This window comes from Mustela nivalis, assembly GCF_964662115.1.
Source record: "Mustela nivalis genome assembly, chromosome: 5".
NCBI classification, from domain to species: domain Eukaryota; kingdom Metazoa; phylum Chordata; class Mammalia; order Carnivora; family Mustelidae; genus Mustela; species Mustela nivalis.
This window is the reverse complement of record NC_139024.1, coordinates 13,873,871-13,901,478: the sequence shown is the minus strand read 5'-3', so window position 1 is coordinate 13,901,478 and position 27,608 is coordinate 13,873,871. Positions and strand designations below refer to the sequence as shown.

The 27,608-nt window shown below is 38.4% G+C and overlaps 1 long non-coding RNA gene across 1 annotated transcript; it reads left to right on the top strand.

The window, feature by feature from the left end:
• Positions 1–17,120: 17,120 nt before the first annotated feature.
• On the top strand, positions 17,121–22,452 carry LOC309864588. Its single transcript, XR_014311628.1, has 2 exons — positions 17,121–17,497; positions 18,825–22,452. It is a non-coding gene; the product is annotated as an uncharacterized lncRNA (long non-coding RNA).
• The last annotated feature ends 5,156 nt before the right edge of the window (positions 22,453–27,608 follow it).

Sequence of the window (27,608 nt, the reverse complement as noted above, 5' to 3'; positions counted from 1 at the left end):
CCAGGGAGTTAGGACCTCAACATATGGATTTTTGAAGGACATAATTCAGCCCATGATACCACAGATCTCAAGTCAAAAGCAAGAACAGGAAATGCTGATACACGGAGTTCACTTCTTATGTGTCTTGTTACCAAATTTTTATATCAGGAATAAAAATGTTTTACATGTTACTGAAATATATAATTTTGTCATAATGTATCAGTATAAAATAATAACGCAAACGTACATTTATTATTATGTTATTTTTAAAAAAGATTTCTTATTTATTTGACACAAAGGAAACAACAGAAGTAAGCAGAGAGGTAAATAGAGAGAGACGGGGAAGCAGCTCCCTGCTTTGAGTTTGTCAAACCCAGGACCCTGAGATCATGACCTGGGCCGAAGGCAGAGGCTTTAACCCATTGAGCCACCCAGGTGCCCCTATGTTATTTTTTTGTTATAGAAAATCTCTGATTTTAGTATGATCTTATCACAGAAAAATCATTACCTTTATTGTGATTTTCATCATTTGAAAAATATGTAAATAATTTTAATGAAAAATATAAAACATAATTTTGGAAAATTCCTGAGAATTTCTGCCAATGCTGATTAATCTTTCCTGAGTACTAAATATTAATATTTGCCAAAAATGTGACAATACTACAATTGAGGGCAAGATTCTGGAAGAGCTGATAGATAAGTTTATATAAAGGATTGTTGCTCTCTCATACTTGCTAAGAATGCTGAAACCCCTGAGTCCTGAGGGATAAAACTTAGAGAGTTATTCTCTAAAGAAATGGGGAAAAAAAGAAAGAACAAGAAAACTGCCTGAGGAGAACTAGCATGGTTAGTGTGAGTTGATGCCCCAGAATTAAGCTTCCTTTCTTTTGGGCTCATCTGAGTTATGTATAGCTCCGTCCCTGCTCAGCAGGGAAAGAAGCCTGCTGTCAGTTAACTTCATCCACATCGACTGATCCCATCAGACTCTCTTGCTTTTGTTTTTCCTCCTTCTTCCTTTAATAATATACTTAAGCAGAATTTAAGTTAATGGTGGCAGATGCTATTATAAATGCTGAATGTGAGTGAAAAACCAAAGATCTACAGATATCTGAGGAAAATTTGAAAAAGGAAAGACCAGAGTTCAAAGAGAGAGAGAGAGAGAATATGGATGAAAAAGACATGTTAGAGAAGAAAAGATAAAATCTAATCTCAGAGATCCTTAAGAAAAAAAAATGCATATATAAAACAAGAACCCGATGTAGGAATAGAGAAAAGAAAAATCTCTTGGACTTTAAAACTGCCAAAATGCAAATAAAATGTAAAAGAAGAGTGATATGTCAAAGTCAGGAAAATGTCTAGAATATTAGAGACAAATTTAGAAATAAAAAAATGAGTCATAAATAATATATGAAGTTTTGCATCTGACAAGTAGAAGTTTCAGGAAGAAAAAAAAAGTAGAAAAGGGATGGGAGAAAATATTCAAAGAAATATCAGAAAAGTCTTTTTTACCTTCCCTACATTATACTTCATGTGGGATCTGACCATGAGCCTCATCGAATCATCAGTAAATGCACATTGGCTACCACGGAAACGATCCCAGAATGTCTGGTTTGTTGAGTTTGTCAATTTAGGACTACATGCTTTTGTGAGGGCACCAGTTTTTCCCTAATAGTGAGTTACAGATATAGCAAATGTACTCTTAACAATGTTTCTATACATTTTAGTTATGTTTATATTTAACTTCCGGTGGGGGGTGGGGCAGGGGGAAAAATCCCAAATGTTTTGCTTTCTAGCATCTCTATAAAAATTAAAGTGAATTTATCCAGTCTAACAAGCAAAGGTACATCTTTTCTTCTGTTAGCTTTAATGTAAAAAGCCTGATAGATTACTTTTAATATATAGTAGTATTAGTATATAATTAATAGCTGTATATAATATATAAAGAATATATAGTTATGTTAATAGAAGTATATTAATACTATCACACACACACACACATACACACATGGTTTCTGGGTTTTAGAAACAGAAACTATTCTACAGGGTAACTTAAAGATAAAAACTAAGAATTCTACAATAATACCTAAGAATTCTTGAGAATCCTTGGAGGTGTAGATTTTAGTTGATCTAGATTTCAGAAAAACATACTGTAATTATTTATTTGCCTCTTGTTTGGTATTCCAAACTCAAATGATATCCTCTCTGCTTAACTGATAAGAGGTGCACCTGAAAGAGACAGGGAAAGACACATTTAAAAGCATCTCCTTTTTCACAAGGTCTGTTTTATGACTTTCTCTCTCTGACTCTCAGAAGGAAAATATTTCCTTGGTCCTTCTCTTTTGCTCTATGTAATTGCAAGTTTCTTGCAAGACGCGTCTCCTTTCATACTTCAACTTTTCTCATTTTTTTCCCTCCTCTCAATTGTGCTCTTCCTTTCTCTCTTCTTTGGAAACTCGCCCTGGTTTCATAATTTTGCTTCTTTCTCCATTGCACTTCTGTTCTCTATAGAGTTGTGGGTTCATTCACTTGGGCAGCTTGATCGGCTTCTTGCTTTCCCCATGGTAACCTCATTTGTTCCAAAAGTCACACAGATCTCCCAAGATTTCTCTTTGTCTCTTAGATTTTCTTCTCATTAGGGCTTAGGCACACAGGTGACACTTTGAATGAAATATTTTGTAACTTACATTTTATTTATCATTTTGGTTAACATGGAGTATTTTGAGCTGGAAGTGGCCATTGCCTGTAAGGTTAGATTTTACTACTAGGGCATAATGATTATGTCATTCTCTTTTTTTCCCCCCCCCATGGAATTCCCTTTTAGTATAAAATGTATCATATGTACAAAAATGTATAGAATACATTGTTATATATGTAAAAGAATATGAATAAGATAAGCATATTTCTTATAGGATCTTTATATTTATACTATTATTCTTAATGTTTACTCCAGAGATGTTTTCCACTTACCTTGATGCTTACACACTTTACTCTCACACATACATTTTCATCATATTCTTGTAGACTTGAGAAGAGACGAATGACCTAAATGTTTGGAGCAGTAGACATCTTTCAAAAAAAAAAAAAAAAGAAAAGTTATCATTGAAAAATGAGTTTAAAATTATGTGCAGGTAGTAAAGTTAAGACTAATGGACTAGAATTGAGAAAATTCCCATTTTAAAGTCTTAGCTCTTGTTAAGCAGCTGTTTAGATGAATGGATGTTGGCCTGAAAATATATTTTAAAGTAAAGTAAAGGCACATGAAACAAGTCAAGCAGAGAGAGTCAATTATCATATGGTTTCACTTATTTGTGGAGCATAACAAATAGCATGGAGGACAAGGGGAGTTAGAGAGGAGAAGGGAGTTCAGGGAAATTGGAAGGGGAGGTGAAACATGAGAGACTATGGACTCTGAAAACCAATTGGAGGCATTTGAAGGGGCGGGGGCTGGGAGGTTGGGGGTACCAGGTGGTGGGTATTAGGGAGGGCACGGATTGCATGGAGCACTGGGTGTGGTGCAAAAATAATGAATACTGTTATGCTGAAAATAAATTAAAAATTTTTTTAAAAAAGTAAAAGCACATGGTAAATCAAATGTGATAGCACACTGAGTTCAATGTAGAGGCTAGTGTAGTAATATTATTTTCAAATGTTATGATGAAGCTGTATAAGATTTTAAAAATGCAGTATGTGAGTTTTTTTTATTTCCCAAGTTGAATGTCATTTATTAAATCATGGGACATAACTGCCAGGTTGTTTATAACTAAGAAACTAAATCACAGTGACTAATTTTATTGAAATAATATTTTATGGGTCATTCCAATTCAGAGAATTAGAGATGAAAAGGTAAATTCAAGGTTTTGCCAAGGTTCACACTTTCTTGGGGGAAATAATGCACAAATATCTATGATAAGAGATGTATTGGAAGAAACAAAAGGCCGAAATAACATATTTGTTCTGTGTGTGATGGTTCTTAATGAGGTATGAGCAGCAGGGGCTAAATAGAAAAGGTTGTTTCTCACTGGATAATATCCAGGTGGCCAATGCCTTCTACTCATTAGCTTGAATAAATGAGAAAATCAGTGCCATTAGTCACTGTATGTTTAGGATAATCAAAGACGCAAACTGCTGACTCTTCCTTGCAGGCCATATTGTGAAAAGGAAAACATGACTTTTTTAAAAGAGACCAGTGACTAGTGAGTAACACATCCAAGCATTCTTTGCCTTTCCAAGTGCTAGAAAAATGTCAGCCCCTGAAATTAAATGGCTTTGGAATGTAAAGATAGATGCTCCAGGAAATTCTCTTTTCTATAACTTCCATTGTTTCTATATATCCTCATTGGGACCTAGGAACTCATTCTTGGGTTTGGCAATGAAGCATGAAAACCCAAGTATCAGAATAGAACTGGGAGCCAGAGTCTATTACAGAACCACATTGAACTTGACAAGAGAGCAACCTAAGTGCCTGTTTCTAATGTGAGCACACGGGAGCCATGGTTGAACCAACTTTAGTGCTACTTTGTTTGCCTCCTTAAGGTTTTGAAATCCTACAAGAAAAGATGGAGGGGAGATTTCCCCACTAAATTAAGGAGTCATGAGGACATCAGTCCTACTACCTAGAATGCACAAAAACAACTTCCGCTTTAGGACTCTAAATTCATGTTTAGGAACTGCGCTGCCCATCTCCAGCTGCAGGCAGACCAAGAAGCAAGATTAACTTTTCCAGGAATCAAACACTCAGAGTATTAAAGCGGGAGGTTGTTTGCACCAGGGCTCCTTCCCCAGGGCCATTGGGCAGCTCAAGAGCTGCTTGAGTCACAGATTGTATTTAGTCTCTATAGGCACAGTGACCTTTCTTTAGTCCAATCGCTAGCACAGGGCCAGCACTTCTGCTCTGAAGGGGGCTGAATGGCCTCCAGAGTCTGCCTCAACCTTGGTCAACAATTCATTTCTGCTCAGCGCTGCACTGCAAAGATCAGTTGCTTACTGTTCTGACCTGCAGATCAACTTAGAGACAGAAATAGCTCTTCCCCGCTCCCTTTTAACTAAAACACAAAGAATATTGACTCTTGGCCTTTATTTTTTCCTGAAACAAAACTACAAGGATGCACATAAATGGATCTTTATTCCATGCTTAGTTTCCACATTTCTTTAACTCTTTTCACTTATTATGCTAGAAATGATGACAAGAAAAATCACAGAATAGGTGTTGGGGAAAAGGAAATTATTAGTGAAAGTAGTTCATGTATGAAATGTAATAATAATTCACATTATTATAATTACCACAAAAATATATAATTTGGATGAAATCAGAAGGAATCCAATCTTAAATTCTAACCATGATTCAGAACACAGAAAATTTTTTGGGAATTTGGGGTTATTTAACATGAGTTAATTCTGTTCTATCTCACTATAATGATCTCATTTTAAGTCATAAATTATTACAACAGCCAAAACTAAAGAAATTTTATAGGAAATATGTGGTAAATAGGACAATAAAAGTACTGCATATGCTTTACTGTGGTCAAAACCCAGCGTTCTCACTAGTAATATAGGGAACCAAATCCCTACCAAATTCCAAATTCCCTATTCAAATAAAGTAGGAATTAGTTAACTTTGTTATCCTATGTTTAGAACTGCACTTCTGTAGATATTGCTACTATAAAAATTTCTTTCTCCATCAATATTTTCAAACATTTTATAACCGTCTTAAAAAATAAAATAGAACAACAAAAACACAAAACTTGTGGTCCAGTAAAAGTAGAACTTAAAAAAAGTAAAAGCATTTGGGAAAATGCTGTGGCAATGACTGAATTTTCACAGATATTACAGTCTTCTTTCCTGTCCCTACTACTCTCTGAGGCTACCTAAGAATATAGAATTACATGAATATTTCCCATTATTTGTTGAACTAGAGGGGGCATAGTCTACAAGCTGCATCTGAATTGCTGGGTCTCCATAGTCAAGTAGAAGGGTGACTGAGGAAGGGATTCGTTTGAGCGTGGGGGTTTGTGGGAATGGGGACATTGTGAGGATCACTGCTCACCTAGTCTGTCACTGGACTCTCTTAGACAAGTCAGTCCTACTGCCTTCTGAGAGATCTCAGCAGCTTGAATGAAATGGCTATCTTCTCACATAGAAGAGGATTGACTGGTTCTCTCAAATTCTCCTGCTCTGAGGGAAGCTTATGAACTTCTGGACTCCTCCCTGACCCCTCTCACGTTGAGAGAATATCTTAAAGGTCCTTCCAACCTCAACTTTAGCAGAAACAGAATAATTCTTTCCAGTTCATACCTTACTAACTCATCACAGCTTGAAGGAACCCATCAGCCAGATCTACATAGTACTAAGAAAATAAAAACCTAAAACATAAGGTTTTCAAGTGGCTTCAAGAGTCAGGTAGTTAAAATAAATATATGAGAATGCATATACTATTATACCATAGAGACTGGTAGAACTTTGATCTATTGGAGAGGGAATATGCTATATAAAAGAATTTATATAATTTTTAGAAGCATGTATATTGGCCAAGCACACCAGGTCTTTGGATCAAATTTAGACCGTAGGGTTAGTTTATAACTCCTGAATTTTTGAATTTTTACAATTTTGAATTTTTGACATTTGAGGAGTCAGTACACAACAAATTACTCTTATACTGCTATGGTATAATTAAAATTGAAGAAGGTAGTTTAGAGGAGGGAGATGTAGTTGAAAAATCAGAGTTAATGAAAGAAACAGGAAAGACCATGATGGGGGATCTCTAATAGGAATATAAATATATAAATACATAGTATATAGGATTTTACCTTCATAAAACATAAGCCAGATCCCAATAGTCTTAGCAGTTAGAAAATATCAATAGAGACAAATGAATAGTAAAAAAAAATAAACACCATTAAAAAGTAATAACCCAAGAAATCAAATTAGCTCAGAATGCAAAGAAATGAAAATTATGAGAGGAAAAAAACTGTTAAAAAACAAGAGACTTGAGGGCTACATCCAGAAGAGCCAATATCTGAAAAAGAGACAAAAAAGGAAAGAAAGAGTAATCACAAGGAAAGCAAAACCAAAGTACTAAGAGAAAGACTTTCAAGGAAGACTTGATTCCATAGCTAACAGAAACTCTATATACAAAGAAGGCACAGGAAAAAATGTTAATCAACTTAGCTATTCAAAGAAAAGGAAATTTTATAAGCTTCCTGATAGTTTATCTTCAAACAGTGAAACTCAAACAAGCCTTGGACTTCTTCTGTAACAATTTATGTGAAATAAGACCTAGCGAATTAGGAGTGAAAAAGAAAGTTAGAGTAGAAGTACACATTCAGCCAACTAAGTATTCATCTGTGAATGTAAATAAGTGCATATTTGGGGGCATTAAGAAAACCACTCAAGGAATTTCTTTTTCCAAGTGAAAATTGGATCTGAATAAACATTTCAATATAGGAAAAGTGATCACATGGAAGAAACAACATTAAGTCAAGAACTTATATGGATAAGAGTTAAGATGGCGGCTGAATAGGAGGACCCCAGGCCGGTCTTGTCCATGGAACACAATGAGATAACAATCAAATCATCCTAAATCCCAGAAATTGGTCTGAAGAAGGACAAAAAACTCCACAAATAAAGGGAGAGAAGAGGCCTTATCGAAAGAGTAGGCAGGGTGGAGACATGGTTTGGAGAAGAAAGGGACCAGAACTGCTGTGGAGGAGAGGAGCCTTGGTCGAAGAGGTGAGATAGAGAGAAAGACAGACAGACCAGTAGGGGACCACACAAGGGAACCCACAAGGACAACATTTCCCCAAAACCATCTGCTGGGAAAAAGAGACGGGCTGATTTTTGTGAATTCTTGCAACCAGCAGGGCTTTAAGCCTTGAGTTTGAAGGTTGGTGGGCTTGGCTGGTCTAAAGTCTTGAGGGTACTGCCCAGCTTTTGGAGAGAAGGCAGGCAAGTCCCCCCGGAGGCAGAGGGCACAGCTCTCTGAAGGGTGCTTGGAGCGCCCAGGGAGGAGATGATTCGCCCTTCTTGGAGGAATGGCAGAGAGGTAGTTAGTATTCGTGGGGGGGGCCTCTGGGCACACAGGAGCCCACTGGCGCCCTTTCTTTCCCTGCCCTTCAGCAGAAACACAGATGCACTAGCTGGAGGCAGCACTGGGCCGCACGGACTGCTTCACTTGCTTCCATCAAACAGTACTTCCCTGTACTCCCTGTACTGAGACTGACTTTCAGGGTCAAGCTCACCTCATTTCCAGCACAGTGAGGCCCTCCTCCAGAAGACCAGAGCAAGCTCCTGCCCACATCATGTCCTTAAAGCCTGGAGTTGCAAAGTCAGCAGATTTGGCTGGGATAGAATCTGTAGGGCTGGTAGGAGACAGGCCAACAAGCCAGGGGCAGGTGGCCTGGATTCAGCAAATGGGTAAGGCCTGGGACACACCAAAGGAAGATGATTTGTTCTTCTCAGAGGACTTTGCTGAGAGGCAGCGGCCTTGACCCTGCTTTCCAGGGACGAAGAAGGTGGTGCCATTTTCCTCCTCTGCCCCTCAGCATCAACACAGAGCCACCTGGGACGGTAAGCAGCACAGTCAGGATGGGACTGCCTAACCTGCTGATGGAGAAATAGGAAGTTAATTTTACATAGGAAGGTGATTAGAAATAAAATAAGAAGAATGTCTTTTATGCTGATAAATTTGAAAATTCCTGGAAAATATAACTGGACAAAACATATTCAAGTAGGAATAGAAGAATAAATTATTTTATATCTATTAAGAAAATTAAAATAATTTTTAATATTGTTGTGGACTGTTACTGCTCTGTCTCTCCCCTTCATATGTTGAAGCCCTAATCCCTAATGTAATAGTGTTTGGAGATGGAGTCTTTGGGAGGTAATTAGAGTCAAGAGGTCATACGAGTGGGACCCTGATGATGGGATTAGTGCCCTGATGAGAATAGGTACCAAAAATATTGCTTGCTCGCTCTCTCTCTCTCTCTTTTTTTTTTCCTTCCATTTGAGGACAGCAAGAAGATTGTCTAGAAGCCAAGTAGAGTGTGCTCACCAGAAACCGACCATGCCGACACCTTGATCTTGGCCTTCTAGCCTCCAGAACTATGTAAAAAGAAATTTCTGTTGTTTAAACTACCTACTCTGTGGTATATGCTATGGCAGCCCCAGATGACTAAGACAAAAATAATTTCACAAAGGAAAGTCCCGATTCAGTGTCTTGGATATTTGTATTCTATCAAACATTCAAGGAGACAGATCAGTCCAACCTTAAATCCATTTCTAAGCAATTGAAAACAGATCCACTATTCAGCTCATTCTATAAAGCCACAACTTTTGATAACAAAAGTAGATAAAAAGCACATGGAAAAAAGAACAGTGTAAGCCAATGTCTCTCATGAACATAAATGCAGGAAACTCCAAACAGAGGGGCGCCTGGCTGGCTCAGGTAGTTAAGCAACCTGAGTCTTGACTCAGGTTATGATTTCAGGGTGGTGAGATTAAGCCCTGGGTCAGGCTCTGCTCAGTGGGGAGTCTGCGGGAGATTCTCTTTCTCCCTCTGTTCATAGGCACATATTCTCTCTCTGTCTAAAATAAATAAAATCTTAAAAAAAAAAATCCCAAACTAAGTGTTAGCAAACCAAACCTGTTGCCAGATGAATTGGGAAGACCTTGAGCCCTGAGGTCTTGACTTAGCCTGTCCCAAAGATGAAGGTTCTCAGTTTCATCATGAGAAAGAAGCCAAGGACAGACACAACACCATAGATGAAGGACACAAGCAGGAAAATTTATGAAAGCAAAAATGTTACAGGATTCCTTCCCCTTGAGTGTGCACATTTCTTCGTCACTTTGCTTCAAAGGAAGAGGTAGACCAAAGAGTGGTGGGCAGCAAGCAACATTTACTGAGTGATGGTGAAGTTTATTGAATGAGAGTACAAAGCTCCCAAAGAGATAGGGGACCTGCGAGGGCTGTCACCAGAGTTTCTAAATCTAGAGTTTTTATGGGCTTGTTGGCAAGCTGTCTTAATCTGATTAACCCTTCATGCTTGTCACCCAATCAGGTTTCGGTCATCTACCTATCACATGGGAAAGGGTGCACGGCTCCTTTCAGGGTGGTATCAAATCCTTTTAAGGGTGGTTTCCTTGTACAGTGTGGGGCTCCTTGTCCCTGCCTGCCTTTCTGCCAACTATTTTTCATCAAAGCTATACTCTTGAGATGTGACAGCAGGCAAGCTTTAGAGAGAGAGAGAGAGTTGTGTGCCCTATTTAATTTTTTTTATCTTTTATTGAGAGTTGTTAACTAAGGAGTGGAATATTTATTACTTGGGGCAAGGATTTCTTGGGAGCAGTGTTTCACACTTTCTATTTCCTTTTGTGGTCAGGAGTTTCTTGCCATGCACCCACCATTCTGGGCCTATCTGGTTGATCCAATGTTTTGTGGCTTTGTTTTGAAGTGGGGCCAGCACCCACCTCTTACTCCCTCAAAGCAGGCCATTATTTCCTCTTTGCTGACCTCCAAGCATCCTGTTAGAACCGAACTAACTGCTTGTATAGCAAATTCATCTGTGTTTAAGAAGATAAAACAAATAGATTAGGTCAGATTTATCCTAAGAACACAATAGTGTTTAAATATTAACAAAAAAAATCTTTCCACTAATTCACTAATTATTTTTAAAAAATACTTAAAAAATATGGGACATGTGGGGGGCTTAGTGGGTTAAGCAATTGCCTTTGGCTCAGGTCATGATCCCAGGGTCCTGGGATTCAGTTCTATGCTGGGATCCCGGCTCAGAGGAGAGTCTGCTTCTCCCTCTCCTTCTCTTCTCCCCTGCTCATAATCTCTCTCTCTCAAATAATTGGTAAGATCTTAAACAAACAAACAAACAAACAAACAAAAACCTTTAAAACAATTTTACAGTATTCACCACAAGTAGATGAAAATACCTAAAACTGTACAACAGATGCCCATAAACATGTGATAGATCCCTATATCCTTGATGCTAAAAAAAAAAAGGCAAAATAAAAATATATAGTTTAGTAAAAGTTACATACCCAAAACATACAGCACATGATTCTCAGTGAGAAAACATTGAAAGCATCCTCATTAAAATTAAGAACATGTCTGAGATGCTTGAAATCATTGTTTCTATTGAAATTTGTACAAGGGGCCCCAGTCAAAGAAAGAACATAAAAATAAACTCTTGCACATGTCCACTATACAAGACCATTCTTGGCAGCACTGTTTGTAAAATCCTCAAATTGGAAAGAGAAGCATAAAACACAGATACTGTTTAACTTACTTGTTTAGGATCCTTGTATAGTTTAATCTTCTCTTCCGGTTATTTTAACCGTTGTTTGTGGGAGACAGATTCTTTCTTTTGTGAATACACAATGCTTGGTAGCTAAATCAATATGTTGTTTAAAGTATTTTTTAAAATATTTAGCAAATTATTAATTTAGCAATAACCATTCAATGTAAAGTTAATATTTCATATTTTATTTAAGTGTAGGTATATAATTTTTATAGTGTATGCTTATAAAATTATCATGTAACATTTGAAGCTAACATCATTTTTAAAGATTTATTATACTTAATATTTTTTGTTCTGTGACTAGTTTCATATAATCCTCATTTGGATCTCCATAAATTTGAGAACAAGTATCAGTGTTTTGAATGAAAATAAGTATAAACACTTGAGTATTTTAATTGAAAATAAGTATAAACATATTTGAATATCCTTCATTCTTTATAGATGTGTGGGTTATAAAATTACTCACATAGGAAAACATAATGATGCCTAAAGGGAACATGAATATTGCAGATCATGGCTAATTATACTCTTAACGCTCATGGAATTGGTTAATCATATTCATGATTAGCAATGAACTTACTAGAATTTCTACTGCACCCTCTATGCTAGTGAACAGTTACAATGTTGCCAGTATAACAATCCAATGCCAGGAATGTAGGTGATTTTAGTTGACTGGCATTGACGAAGGCTTAATGTAATGTAATTTATGTGCAAATAAGATATCATATAGAGCCCAAGAAGATAAGACAATAGAATGCTCTTGAGATGCCTCACTTTCTTTTCAGTGAAAAGCATAAGCTGAGCTGAGACCACAGTTTAAATTGTGAAAAATGCATTGTTATGTCCCCCACCTCACTGTTTTTCAACCCCAGTTCTAGCGCCCAGAACCTTCAGGCTGCCTAGAGCCACCCCTCAGGGCCATCCTGTTAGATAGAAGTCTCCCCTGGATCACACAACAGGGTAGAGGAGAGCTCATTTGAATTTTATTTAAAATCTCATGATCTTAACCATTCTCCTGTTCTTTAATGTAGTCTCTGAATTCATCTCTGGGAGGCAGAGACATATGTCTTTCTGAGTGATGGTGAACATGTTGATAACCTCTGGGGAAATTTAGCGGAACTCTTCAGACCCAGCACTGATCTGACATTCACAAGCTGTTTGTTTTTCAATTGCTCTGGAACTAAGATTTTGAATTGTCAGTGCTACCAAAAACTGATTGTATCTCTGCAGTCTGATCTTAGAAAAGAAGTAAGGAAAGAAAGAAGGAATATTACATTAGACTGGAAAGTTTATGGTAACAGGATTTTTTTCTAACTTGTTTTAGTTCATTGGTGTATCTTCAAGGCCTAGAAAGTGTCTGGCACATATTTATTCAGTAAATATTTGTGCATGAAAAGAAGGAAAAAAGAAAGAGAGCAAAGAAACACAAATGTTAGCAAATTTCTCTATGTAGACCATCTATCTGCCTTGTCCTTCTCTTGGTGGACCTGGCTTCCTATTTTTAAAAGGTATTTTTTTAGTATCCAGATACCTCCTAAGGATAAGCTAAACATCAGATCTTCCCTGCTTACTAAGCCATTTTGAAAATATGCTCCAGTGATGACTTCTGACCAGCAATTTAACATTTAATTGAGTGGCATGGACTAAATCATCAATTAGTTTAATTAAACTTTTCAGTGGAATTAGTTACAGGTGTTGAAACTCCAAAACAATATAAAGCTATTGAACAACAAGGAATGTCACAGGTAGTGTGAATGCAACTAAATCTAAGAAAATGTCAGCGAAGGAAACACGAAAAAATATCAGAAAATCATATTGTCAAATATAAATTTGAAGGATAAGTCTTCTGTTTTTCTTTCTACAGGTAGAGCTACTTCCTTACGCAATCCCAGCCGTGGAAGACCTTTCTTGTTTAAGAAAACTTAAATAACTAGCCAACTTCGCACTCTGGTCATAAAAAGTCTGTAGTGGTTAGGGGGCAAACATTCTTTTGACCTGCAGCGCCGAAGACTCTCCTTTGACATACACCACCAAGCCAATGCTCAATTGCATCATGTCAAAGCAAAATTTCACCAGGTCAAGTTAAACAGGCAAGAGAGACGTTAGTCACGACTACTGCCATAGGGGAGAGAGACTGAACTCAACTCTGCTGAAACAAAAGGCAGAAAGGTTTTCAAGAGTTGAGATGAGCTAGTGGAGAAAGACTGCAAGACATTAGGAAGGAGATTGATCAATGGAAGTAGGCCATTTGTCTTTGCTAATTGATACTCATCAAAGTTAGGCTCCTACTTTCCCATGACACTGGGAGACAGAGACACTATCACATTCCACGATTACATTTCAAGGGGATGGATCCCAGATCTTTGTTAAAGATATTTCTGGGTTTGTTAGTCTAGCAGGAGGCAGGGAAAAGATGAGTGTACATTTCAAAGGGGCAGAGAAACAATGCAGTCACAAATTCTCTGAAGTAAGAACTCTTAAAGAATTCAGGAGCATATAGTTGGGGAAGAGATCTGTCTAAAATTTTATTGGGGTGAAGGAACATTAAGGCTGTCTTGGTTAAGCAGTCATCATAGTTTATAGGAAGCCCCCATATATCTTCATTTCTCTTCTCATCTTTGACAGATACAACGAATCATTCGTGTCCTCAACAAATTTTCCTTTAATCCCAACCCTATTCCAGGCATTGGGCCCTGAGAACAGAATTTGAAATAGGGGTTTGTAGTGCAATGAGAAAACAGACAAAAGATACATACTCACCTGTGTACCGATAAATTACAAATAAGGCAAATGTTATCAATAATGACCTATCCTGGTCTGTGAGTTTGCACCAGGGGGACCTGACATAGTTTGAGTGGTGGGAGAATTCCTTCAGGAAGCAACGTTTGAGCAGAGTTTGGAAGGGCGAGTAGGAGCTGAGTGAGGAAGGGAGGAGAATGTGTAGGGTGAGTTGACAGCTATAGAATGGCTCTGAGAATGTGGGTGGAGAAGGGCTGGGAAATAGAGAAAAATGAAAAAGACCCGGGTGGCTGCAGCAGACATTGCCAGAGACAACCCAGCAGGACATGGGCCGGAGGCTGTGAGCGGTAGGGTTTGTCACTCACTTCTCCAGGGATCTGAGATGGTTAAAGGGAGGCCAGGTTGCAGTTAGGAGTGTGAGCCAGGAAAGACCATCCTATGTAAACCTGTGGTTTATCTCCCATGCATTGGCACAGTTTGGAGCGTTCTTGCCTAGAACCAGCTTCTTGGGCTCTCTAGGAGCAGGGGGTGAGCAGGAGGTGATTTGACTCACTCTGTTCTCTCACACCACTTCTCCGAGATAACTCGCTGATATTGTGGATCTTGGTCTCTCTCACACGTGTCATAGCCAGATAGAGAGTAACGTCAGTATGACATGGTGGGACTATCATCACGTACACTGGGAAGAAGTCGCGCTAACACGCGGAGGTGCGCTTGTGAGTAAAGGCAGCAGTGAGCTCTTCTCCTGGGCTCCCCACCTTCCAATTTGGCTCTGAGGCACCTGTTCATTCCTTTTGCATCTACGTCATCTTGGGTTTTTTTGAAAAATCTAGGAATCAGACTATGGAGACTCACTAAAATGTTAAGCCTAACCAGTTATTACATGTGATGAAGATAGTTTCAAGTTATATTCATCAAAAGTACTGTGCAGTTCTTTTTTTTTTTTTTTGAAAGACTTTATTTCTTTATTTGATAGACAGAGATCACAGGTAGGCAGAGAGGCAGGCAGAGAAAGAGAGAGGCAGAAGTAGGCTCCCTGCTGAGCAGAGAGCCCGATTCAGGGCTCGATCCCAGGACCCTAGGATCATGACCTGAGCTGAAGGCAGAGGCTTTAACCCACTGAGCTACCCAGGTGCCCATTGTGAAGTTCTTAGAAAGGTACACATGTGACCTATACCATGTGCTGAAACAAAGCATGCAGTAGTTCAAAGAAATAAAAATAGTTTAAGGAATTATTTTATTTCACCTTCTTTCGATGGCAGACAGATGCCTTGGAAGACATAGGGTTCTCACAGAAAGGCGAGGAGTTGGGCTGAGTCTCAGGTCACAGCCCCGTCACATATAATGAGTATGCTGTAATACCAGGATTTCTAAAAAATCGTTATTATTATTACTACTATGTTCTCCATTAATGCTCATGGTATTCTCGTTAGCCTTATTGGTGGCCAGATGTGACAATTTCCAGAAGAGCGATGAAAGATGTATTTATAACTGGATACCAAAAGCCATTTTGTATGTTATACTGGAAAACACACCAAATTTCCAATTGGTCTGTCTGAAAATATCACATTAAAAAACCACAAGCTAAGGTGAAGGCCGATATGCCCACATGTTTTTAGGAAGTTGTAACAAGCAAAACCGCTAAAAGACTCAAGATCATATAACCTTACCCCAAAGATTACATAGGGTTACATAATTGCAGTCTTTCTCTTTTCCTTCCCTGAAATAGAAAATCTTCTAAGAAATAGAACTTTTAAAACGTAATAATGATCCTTGATGATTCGTGGCCATTTCACCAAGATTTCTATCAATAAGTTGGATCAATTTACTGTTTGCTATTTCTTGTCAGAGATCAGGTGTACTTTGAAAGTTTTCATAACATTATGCTAGCTGTCATTTTAGAAAACCTTCTGGGAGAAGAGAGAAGGTAGCAAACAGAATGGGTGGACTCCTATAGATGACTCCTGTAGATGATTTTAGATGAAGGAATTCAGGCATGTTTGGGGTCATTTTTCAAAGCCATGCCATTACAGCCAGGATCCTTCAATAACACAAGTTGTTTGAGGCTGATCCACTCTGCTCTCTGAATACACAAAATCCAAGAAAATCGAACACTTTGGTTTTTAGAAGACATCTTTTTAAGAATTTAGGTATAGGTCATGAGATGCTTTGTAGCTCATCTAAGGCCCCATCTTAATTATTGGATCTCTTCTGTAACAGGGGAAAACTAGGTTAGTGTCCAAGTATCTCTATTGGTATCATTTATTTCTATGGCAGATTGTTGGATTTCACCAAATTAGCATTACTTATCTGTCTGTCTTCAGCTTATTCATCCATCCACCCATCTGCTCAAGTATTTATTCTCTTACTCATTTATTCACTATTAATTCAGGACACTTTGGTAGAACATCTATCTGTTATATAATTGGGAGAGGGTAAGCTGAAAATAAATATGAGTAAAACACGGTCTCTGCCCTCAAAGATACCACATTTGTATTTACTTTCAAGCTTGAACTAAACTGGTTTCTAACTCCATTTTTTTTTTTGTTCTCCACTTACAAGCTTAGTTGTCCTACATTTTCTATCTTTCCCCAACATTGACCCCGATTTCCACACCGTGGTCACTTTTGGGTCTAATCTTTGGAAGCCCAGTGTACTAACAACGAACTAAACTCCAGTAGTCCTCCACCTTTCCTCCACCCTGAAGTGTCTAGTACTAGAGCAATACCTCAGTTTCCTTTTGGGAGAATTATTTTTACCCCACTGAATTTCTGTCTGTTTAATGTCTTACTAAATACAGCCTGTCAAACAAGGTACTTCCGCTCTGTTAGGCAAAGAGTGAGCATGTGACTGAACTAGGCTAATCAGTTGTTCTTCCTGGAATTTAGGTCACTAATAGAGTGACAATGAAAAATGTGGAGCTGAAATTCATGCAGGCAAGTCTGTAGGTGCCCATAGCTGCACCGGTTCCTGGCCAATTCTCCTGCCTTCCCCTTAAATCTGTGAGGAACCCCATTCCCTTCCCAGCACCCTGCACCCTACTTCCTATTGCACTGCTCTGAGTTTCCTTACTGTGGGGTCACCTGAGTTCCTTTCTGCAGTTCCCAAACAGAAACCCTTCAGTGACAGAACCTCTATTTGTGAAATCTTTATATCCCCGGATTATGTGTAGGGTCTTGCTACTAACATTTTCAAGGAAACCCTGAAAAAAGTCTCGTATGTGCTCACTGTTCAGTCCTCTCGAGTTTCCAGCCCTGCCTCTAGGCATGATGAGCCCCCAGAAGTGTGGTCCCTGCCCACTGGAGCAGACCTCTGGCACTCAGCTACGCTCTCCACGTGTCACGGCTCTTCTGACCTCTGAACTTCACATAAGGAAACTCTTCTGTGGTCTTTGCCAACATGGCGTGAAGTTCTTCACGGATAGTGCTGCTTTGCTACGTGGGTCTGTGTTGTGCTGTCTCTTCGTGGTCTTACAGGTACTTAAATTAAATAATGCTTCCTATTTTCACTTCAGTTTCTTGTCCAGATAATTGAGACAGAAGTCCATGGGAGCTGGATCTTGGAAAGACAGTAATTAAACCAAACTTTACTTGTGTGATTACACCATGGTAGGGTAATTAAAACTGTTCTCTGTGGGCTAAACGTGTTTCCTTTGATTCTACAGAGAGGTTTTGAAACAACTCTGCCGAAATAGACATCTGCTCATCTGAATAATGCATTTGAGTCTCAATGAAGGTTTGCCTCAATGTCTAAAATATTTAACTGTTTAAAAGGTCAGGTGGGAAACACTTATGAACTACATGATTATATATGGAATGTTTCCCTTTTATGATATTGAATAACGCCCATTCCTTCTGGTTTAGAGGTGTGCCAATTTCTGAGTCTTCTGCAACATTATTATTCTTTGTCTAAATTGTCTCCTGTATTCTGGATCATCATCCATTTCTGTTTGCTTGGTTTAAAAATATGGTTATTACTTCAGATTCCTTTCTTATCTTTTGTTCACCATAAGAAAAAAATATTCTATGGCTGTTGCGCTAATCAAATACAAGCAATGATAAAGCACACATTGTTTTTAGATTTTTAGAAGTGTAATATTTCTTATTCTTTATCTCCTAGTTTTCTGTGTCACATGTTTAAATGTTTTAACTTCTGCATGAAATATCAATCCTTATCAATATAGACTCCATTATTCATTCACATTTTCCTATTGATTTTTAATTTCAATTTCTTTCTTTCTTTTTTTGTTTTGTTTTTTATTGTAATTTTTATTTTTTTGAAGATATTATTTATCTGTGACAGAGAGAGTGAAAGAGAGAGAACATGAGCCTGGTGAGGGACAGGGGGAGAAGCAGAACTCCCTGCTAAGCAGAGAGCTGGGTATGGGGCTTGACTGATCTCAGGACTCCACGATCATGACCTGAGCCAGAGGCAGATGTTCAACTAACTAAGGCACCCAGGTGCCTATATTTTGTTTTATTTTTGATGGGCATATACTTTATTTATGAACTGTATAAAATTTTTAAATTAAAATGTAAGTTTTAAAGTTTATTCTTTGTGGTAAGTTGAACAAATATGAAACTTGCTCTTTTGTATCTGTTTTCCTAAGAAATCAAAGGAGGTATGCTGGGGTATTGGTGAGAAATAGACAGCCTGCTCTAATTTCTTTCTATTTCATCTTGTTGGACTCTATTCAGTATTTATATAAGCTTAGAAGAAATGTAGCATTAATAGTTAATTATATACCATAGATTATATGCCAACTCCACTAATCACCCAGTGTTATTTATGTTTCCATCAAAGGTTCAACTCTGTGACCTGCTGTGAGCAAAGTCCAACCTGTTACCGAACCCTTATCCTTCAAATGCCAAGGAAGAAAGTTGGAGAGATGACTTATCATATATAAAATTATTGGTGTACATAACAAAATGCACAAATTTAAACTTGTAATGAAGCAACACTAAAGGTAGAGCAATTATGAGCTGGGGGAAATCAATGAGGCTTGGAGTACTGTGGGATTAGCCTCATGGAATCTGTTTGATGTGAGGCTGTTGGGGCTGACCCAGATCCCCTTTACCAGTCCAATTACCTGTTCCTCCATTGCTGAATGGGTGCTGCCTCTTCTACTTGGTCATTACTCTCAAAGAACAGCCAGAAGTTAATGATTGACTAACCCAAGAAGACAAGGCCATCTCTTTGGTTTAACAGGAAACCAACTCTGGGGTATCATTCCTGATTTAGAGCCCCTCATGGGAACAGATATCATGAGGTCCATTTTCAGCCAAGATGACCTCCGTGCTTGCTTTCTTACTGTTTTGTTTCCCTCACTTTCTGTCTGGTAGAGTACTCCTTGACACATCACTCTTACAAGAATCATTCTCTCAGGATTTGATCTGAGGAATTTCTACCTAAGAGAGTTGGTATCAGACATGGACTTGAGAAGCAGACTCTAATAAGGGAATTCTAAAAGTGGACCAATCACTGACCAGATGGCAATCAGGACACCATTCCTAGTGGAAAGCAGGCTTTTGATAGTGCTAGCATGCTACAGCAGTGGGATTGCTAATGATTTTCACCTGTGGTGAACTTTGGCAGAAAATAGATGAGAGGAGGTGCACTAGCTGTCAAAAAGTCTCTAGCATTTGAGAATTTTAAAGGAACAGTACTCAGGACTATAGAATTGAATGCTTTGATAAGTGCCATTGATGCACTGAAGAGAGCAGGCTTAAGTATATAGACCCACAATTTAAAACAAAATGTGAGTGTTGGGAGCCTCCTTAGCTGCATTGACAGAAGCAGTTACGTCCTGCAGACAGGAGACCAACGGGGCTGAGACTAGACACTTGATCTAATTGAAAGAATGACAGATATTTCAAAGAAGACTTAATTTTGAACCTAGACCATTCTCCCGAGTCAAAGCCTTGCCCTGACAGGAAAGAAGTGGGATCTGAGACTTATGACCACGTTCTTGAGGGCTCTTTTCTGATTGAAAAGTTGTGCAGAAATCTCAAATGAGACATTTCACAAGACAGTCAATGGCTGCCTTGCTTTGGACCTGCCCTTACTTTCCCTCATGGACACCAGAGAGAAAACCAAGGTTAAGGATCCACATGCCCCTATTGGGAAGTGCGGGGGCGGGGGGTCTGCAAAAGTAGTAAAGGGCTCATACCCTAACAGAGTCATGAGCCTCACCTTCACATGTTGGTAGGAACCAGAAAGCAGATTTTTGGAGAGAAATTCTCATCTAGGATATAAATGAAGCAAATTAACCCATAAGGGAATTTAGGTATGATGGAACAATTAATGTCTCTGCAATTAATGCTATTGCAATTAATGTGATTGTAAGTTCTATTCTAGTGTAATGTTGTGGATTACAGTATTTTTCTGACTTAAAAAAAAAATCCCCATTACGAGCTTCTTCATTTGAACAGTAACAGTGACTACTTACTAGTCTCTCAGACAGCCATGTGATACCACTGGTCACCAGTGTGGCTAACTGCATGCTTCTTGATAAAAAGAGGAATAAAATAAAACTATATTTTATACCAGCATCATTATATAGTCTAGCTACATGTTTATTATTGGTACCAAAAAAGTACCTTTTAAAAATTTACTTATAGGGTTGCCTGGGTGGCTCAGTGGGTTGAAGCCTCTGCCTTCTGCTCAGGCCATGATCCCAGGGTCCTGGGATCGAGCTCCACATCAGGCTCTCTGTTTAGCAGAGAGCCTGCTTCCCCCTCTTTCTCTGCCTGCATCTCTGCCTACTTGTGATCTCTCTCTGTCAAATAAATAAATAAAATCTTTGAAAAAATAAAAATAAAAATGTATTTATTTATTTGAGCTATTTATTTATTTAAGGATTTATTTATTTGAGAGAGAGGGTGAGCTCATGCACTCAGGCACACACTAGTTGGGGGAGGGGCAGAGGAAGAAATCCCAAGCCGACTCCTCACTGAGCACAGAGCCTGATGAGGGGCTCCATTTCACCACACTGAGATGGCTATCTGAGCTGAAACCAAAAGTAGGATGCTCCACCGACTGGGCCACCCAGGTGTCTCCAAATTTTGCTTCCAAACACCATTCATGCAGCAACCATCGGCACAACTTTATACATTCTTTTAATTGTGCCTGTATTTTGGGTCAGTTCTTTTGTGCCTCATCTTTCATAGCCACACCTTCCTTTCACAGTTCCCCTCAGTAGCCTGAATCTGAAGAACAGTTTCCTCTCAGCCTCTTCAGTTTCTCTTTCACGGTTCTTCAGCCATCAGCAGAGTTTCACTGCTGTACCTGAACAGAAATACAGGAGCAGGGACTCCCTGAGTGCTCGTTGATGATGACAGAACAGCACATTAAAATGCCATTTCCTGTGTCCCTGGATAAGAAAATGTCTTGTAGATTTGTGTGTGTGAATGTTCTCTTTCAAACTGTGATGCAACAGTGCCATCAAACCCAGCTGAAATAATCATGGACTGGGGGAAATCATGTGTGGACAAGAAATTGTTTCTGTCCATGAGGAAGTCATAACTGAAAATAGACTTGCTAAACATTGGCCATCTACAGTGAGTAAAGAATAAATTCTCTGTATAGACCATTTGTGAGGGATGTGTCGTGAGGTATTTTACTTTCTGCCAATTCTTCTTACATAATTACCATTCTGTATATATTGTTAAATTCAGATGAAAAGAGCAGTCATACGTCTCCAGGTAATAGTTGGAACTGGTTCTTTTTAACAGTCCATTTACTGAAAAACCAAGACATGAGAATATTCTATGCTAACCATCCTTATTTGGAAAACTCTAATGCTATCCAGAGTTGATCTATGTAAGTTGGAGTAGGGGAAAGGAGAATTTTCTAGTAAAGCTTTTTTAAGCTGTAAGGGCCTATCTAGCTAGAGCGATTCCATCTGGTTAAACAGTGATTTTGTTGTTTATGCAGTAAAACTTAAACTGACCCTGCCCACCCCCACCCCCACCCCCCGCCTGCCCCAAAGGGAACTTACTTAAAAGCAAGTCCGGGAAACCAGTCCCATGAACAAAGCCCAAATATAAGGGCAGGTCAGGCCAGGTGGAGATATCCAATCAGTGGGGCACATGTACTGTCTCCCTAGCTACCAAGGAATATGGGCCCCACCTTTTGGGCACCTTTTGGACGCCAATTCTGACCAAGGTGATAGGTTAGTTCAAATAGCTACTATAGGGTGAATTGTAATTCAGTTGGCCACCTGTGTGTGATCTAGCATGACTGTGCCGCTTTTTCTGTGTGTTGCAATCTTATTGGCCACCTGTGTGTGGCTGGGCTCAACCACATGACCCTTGCCCTTTAAAAGTTAGTTGGCAAGGCAGGGAGGGGTCACCCTCTCTGTAAGAGGCAGCCCTGAATGGTTGGTTTGATTCTCCATGCTTGGCGTGAAATAAAGCTTTGCTTGACTTTCGCTTTGTATCAGTCTCCCTCCTTTGATCATGGACCTTTCATTGGGGGACCTTTCACAACCTTAATATTTGGCATAAATATTCGTTTTTTTTAATTTCTTTTTTGGTTATGTTTCAAGATTTTATTTAAATTCCAGTTAGTTAACATATAGTGTAATAGTGGTTTAAGGAATAGAATTTAGTGATTCATCACTTAAATACAACACCCAGTGCTCCTAAGTGTTCTTTTGAGGGCAGGGAACACTTTGTAGAGGTGAGTATCTTAAAACAGTTTTGGTAAAAGTTCAGGCCTCCAGGGCATAGGTACTATCAGGAGTCAAGGCAACATAAGAAATGGCCAAATGATTTCTTAACAGAGTGATTCGGGCTTGGGGGGTTTTGTTTTTGTTTTTTATATTTAGGGAGTAAATGAGACACACACACACACACACACACACACACACAAAATCCAGAGAAGAAAGAGAGGGAAGCTGAGAACTTGGGCTTGCTTGGAGAAGACAGGCAGAAGGCACCTGAGTTGGGCAATTGAAGGACTTGAGAACAGAGTGACTAGCATTGACATTGGGCTGTAACACTAGGCATTCTGATGTTTTCCTCCACCAAATCATTATTATTATTTTCAAAGATTTTATTTATTTATTTGACAGAGAACTTGAGAGACGAAACACAAGCAGCGGGAGAGGCAGACAGAGAGGGAGAAGAAGGCTCCCCACCAAGCAAGGAGCCAGATGCGGGACTTGATCCCAGGACGCTGGGACCTTGACTGCAGCCAAAGGCAGACCCTTAACTGATTGAGCCACCCAGGCACCCCCACCAAATTATGATGTGTGTTCTATTTCTAAACTCTAGGCAAAGTCTGTGGGGTAAGGGAGATCATGGATAGCACTAAAAAGATACATGTCATATCTGATTGAATGCGTTGCCCAAACAGAGATAGAGCATCAGAGAACTCAGGGTAATCTTTTCCTATATTTCAAAGATCAACCAATGTATTATTAGAGGAATACTCAAGATGGACAAAATGGGTGAACAGTATTTATGTGAGAAAGAATAAAAAGACAAATATTTAGTCGGTGTGTTGCATGTGGCTATCTCATTGTCATTCAATTAATAAGTAATGAGAATCAACATATAATAAAGTTGATATTACTATTCTACCAGCGGATCCTTTATAATAGCTTCCACAGCCTTCTATCTCCCTCTCTACTCTCACTGTAAATAGTCTTCTCCTATAAAACGAAGGGCATTTATTTTCCAGTGATACTGACTTCTCAAAGGGGAATAGTCAACCATAAGCCTATGATGAGTGAATAAAGAAATTGTGATGGATGTAAATACAGTGAAATATTATTCAGCCTAAAAAAAAAAAAAAGGAGACTCTGACTTTTGTTGTTTTGCAACAACATGGATGAACTGGGAGTATGTTATGCTAAATGAAATAAACATACACGGAAAGAAGATAGTGCATGCTCTCACTTCTATGTGGAATGAGAAAATGGAATACACAGGAATGCCTGGGTGGCTCAGTGGGTTGAATCCTCTGCCTTTGGCCCAGGTCATGATCTCAGGGTCCTGGGATCAAGTCCTGCATTGAGCCCCCCATCAGGCTCTCTGCTTAGCAGGGAACCTGCTTCCCCTCTTCCCCAACTCTCTCTGCCTGCTGCTCTGCCTACTTGTGATCTCTGCCAAATAAATAAATAAAATCTTAAAAAAAAAAAAAAAGAAAATGGAATACACAGACATAGAAAGTAAATGCTCCTATGAATGTAACACTAAGTAGAAACTGTATAAACCATTTTCAAGGATACATTTGCAGTAGGATTATATTTTACTTAAGGATTTTTCTTAAAGTTAGCAAATAAGATCAGAATAGAATTAAATCCAAATTCCTCTAAAAAAAATCATCCCTTAATCTGCCTATGATATACTTTACACATTGCTCATTATATTTATGTAAAATATAAGCCTATATCTAAAAATGGATTTATCAATATACCATATTTACCAAAACATAGAGTATATATGTTAAATCTATTCTATAATACTTTATTGCCCCAAAGAGAAAATAAGTATAATTGAATTTGTGTGAGTTAAGTGCTCAAAAATACTGTAAATCTTCATAACATATATAAGGATTATATGCCTTGATACTATACACACACACACATATATATACACAGATTATATGCTTTTCATACTTTTTTCCAAAAAAAGCTCACTGAAGATATATTTTTTTCATAAAAGTATTCTAGAGTGAATAAGTTAGAAAAGTGCGAGTTGTGAGGAATGAGGGAAAGTGCTTTGGGTTGAAGGTGAGGAGCTTTTAGACACTATCACATTGGAAAGTTGTACTAAAAATATGTTTCCATGTCCGGTGAACTCAAAATTTTAATCTTCTTCAAACTCGGATTTTTCTGAACCAACACAATTTAAGGCTCATTCCAAGTATTCTGTTTATAATGTGTTAGGTTAACCATTTTAAATTCTCCGTCCCTGTCCCAAATGTCAATGAACTAATTTGGCAGTAACTGACTTCTTTTACAGATGAATGCTATTTCCTGGTTCCATCTAAGTTAGAAATATTGGGCCATAAGCATAACCCTTTCTATGGCTCTAATTATGATTCACAGCAAAAAATAAAGGCAGAAAAAATTAATAGTCTCAAAATAGAGGCACTTTTGTTGTTTGAAAGAAACAAAATTTTAATTCATAACATTGTTTACTCTTTGACCTTAAATAGGCATTCCTTCTTAATAAAATTTGGCATGGAGCATTTCTTGCTAAAGAAGAAATAAAATATTTTTAAGGATCAACAGCAGGTTTTTAAAATCTAGACAAAAGCTAGGTGATAAGAAGAATAAGCCACTGCTTTGTTCAGAGTTGTTCATGCCATGGGCACATACCAAGCACTGTGAGAGCAAAGTGCTCTATCAAAATGCATGGGTGTGAACGACATGATCAAAGACACAGGGTGGTAGATGGTGAGTGTGGGGTTGAGGGAGAGTTTCTGAGTTTTGTTTTTGGTTTTTTTTTTTTTTTAATGGATGTTGAGCTAGTGTAGAAGGGAGGTCTGGGTAAAATACTCTCAGACCTATTTCATATACAGCCAGCCTAGAAAGGACTCCAGTTCTCTTAGATTTCCATTCCAAATTAGACATATTCAGAGAGCCACACCATATTTCCTGATAACTTTCTGGTATTACCTGTCGCATTTTGATATTGTCCATGGTCTTGTGACTCTGTGTTATTGTGGGAAACAGCTTCCCTTGTGGAGAATGTTAAATTCCTATTCCATGTACCACTCCCTGGCCCAGAGAATCTCATATCCCAAATTTTCTCAGTTTTGAACCAGGGTTGTGTCTGTTTAAAGCAGAGGGAATCTGACGTGATTTTTAACACAACATTTAGTCCCTTCTAACAAGGACCTATTACGACTGGCAAGAAAAAAAAATTTTTCCTCCACTAAGAATTCTTTCCCTTGTCTAAGAAGTATGATGCATGAGTCAAAGATGGTGACTTCGTAGATGTTTGGGTTTTGAGCTTGAATGATTCAAAAATGACAACAAATCTTATGATTGTATTTCTTCAAATCTCTAGAGGATCAGAAAGCATAAACATTTATATTTATCATTCATTCTGGGCTTAGAGGGTCTTAGGAAGCTAGCCTTGCTGCATGACATTCCTCAAGGCTGACACAAAACTAACCTGTCACCCCACCTACGCCTCCACACCCTCAGACTAGCATCTCAGACCCATACATCTAAATGTCAAAACCCAGAACATGAGCAAACTGGTATGTATCACTTATTTGCTAGTGTAACTTGGTAAATTACATGAAGAAATTTGGTTGAAGGAATGCATTGTATATATTTCTCTTTCTTAAGAATTCAAGGATAGGAAATATGACGTAACTTGGAGAAATGTGATGAACTTTAATGACTTAACTTTGCCTAGTCAGCTGGGAACATGCTTCCTAATGTACAGAAGAAATGTATTGGGTTTGCCTGGCTCACTTGGGGGACAGAAAAAAAATTCCCTACCCTCAGCTAAGAGGAACATTTTTCCCAGAAGGCACTACCTGTGATGTTTAAAGAAAAAGTTCTGTCAAGTCAGTAACCTTTTGCCTCTTTATACCACCTAAAACTGCTCTAATTTATCAGTGACAGCCTGAAAATGCAATCCAGTTTAAACCCAGTACTGAAAATCCATTCTCATTCTACTTGACCACCCTCTAGCAAATTAGGCTGAAAAATATTCTTTCTCAAACCCCTTTCTCCTTCCTTGGAATCTAGTACATAATTATCCCATGTACCCCTTACGCTTCTAAAATTATCAGCTGTCATTCTTTTGGGGGGATTCTTGTTCTTGAATTTAAGCCAACTGAGGAAGAAATAATATCTTATTAATCACAACATATCCTACAATATCTAGTACAACTAGTACAATGTCCACCAAAATGAATTGATTTCTTAAAAATCGATTAACATTAGGGCTGAGGGGAAAATAACATAACTTGGCCCATTCTTGAGACCTAGAAACAGAGATGAATAAAAATTCAGATCTGTCTATGGTCACAGCGTCAGTTAGTAACAACTGAAACATGTAAATCCTGAATTCATGTAAACCCTGAATTCTTTTCTTTATACCATGTGCTAAGTGCTTCTTCCTTACTAATAATCTATACAGTTTAAGTCACAGATATTTTGTCTAAAATCCCATAGAAATCTGGGACTGGAAAGAGCTCAAAGGGGCCATACCATTTAAATCACCTCTTATTCATACAAATATACATAATAAAAATATGCCACTAAAATGCCTGGTTCATAACGTCCTTATAAATTAAGTCTTTCAAATTATTCCTCCAAAGGCTTTTTCTTTATTTTTCTTGAATATTCTTCAAAATGAGTCTACATTTGCCAAACAGTGAAAGGGTTACAATGAGTCAGAAAATGATGTTGGTTCTTAAGCCACTAAATCACTTAGAGGATTATGTTTTAAGGAATATTAGAATTCCAGAATCATCTGATTGGAAGGGACCAGAGAGGTCATCCATTCTGAAATGTGCTAAAGCAGCACTTGGTTCCCAGTTGATCTGGAATAGAATATTGTACTGAAATCTTGCTGCATTTACTGTCATTTCTTTCAGCAGAAGTAGGTG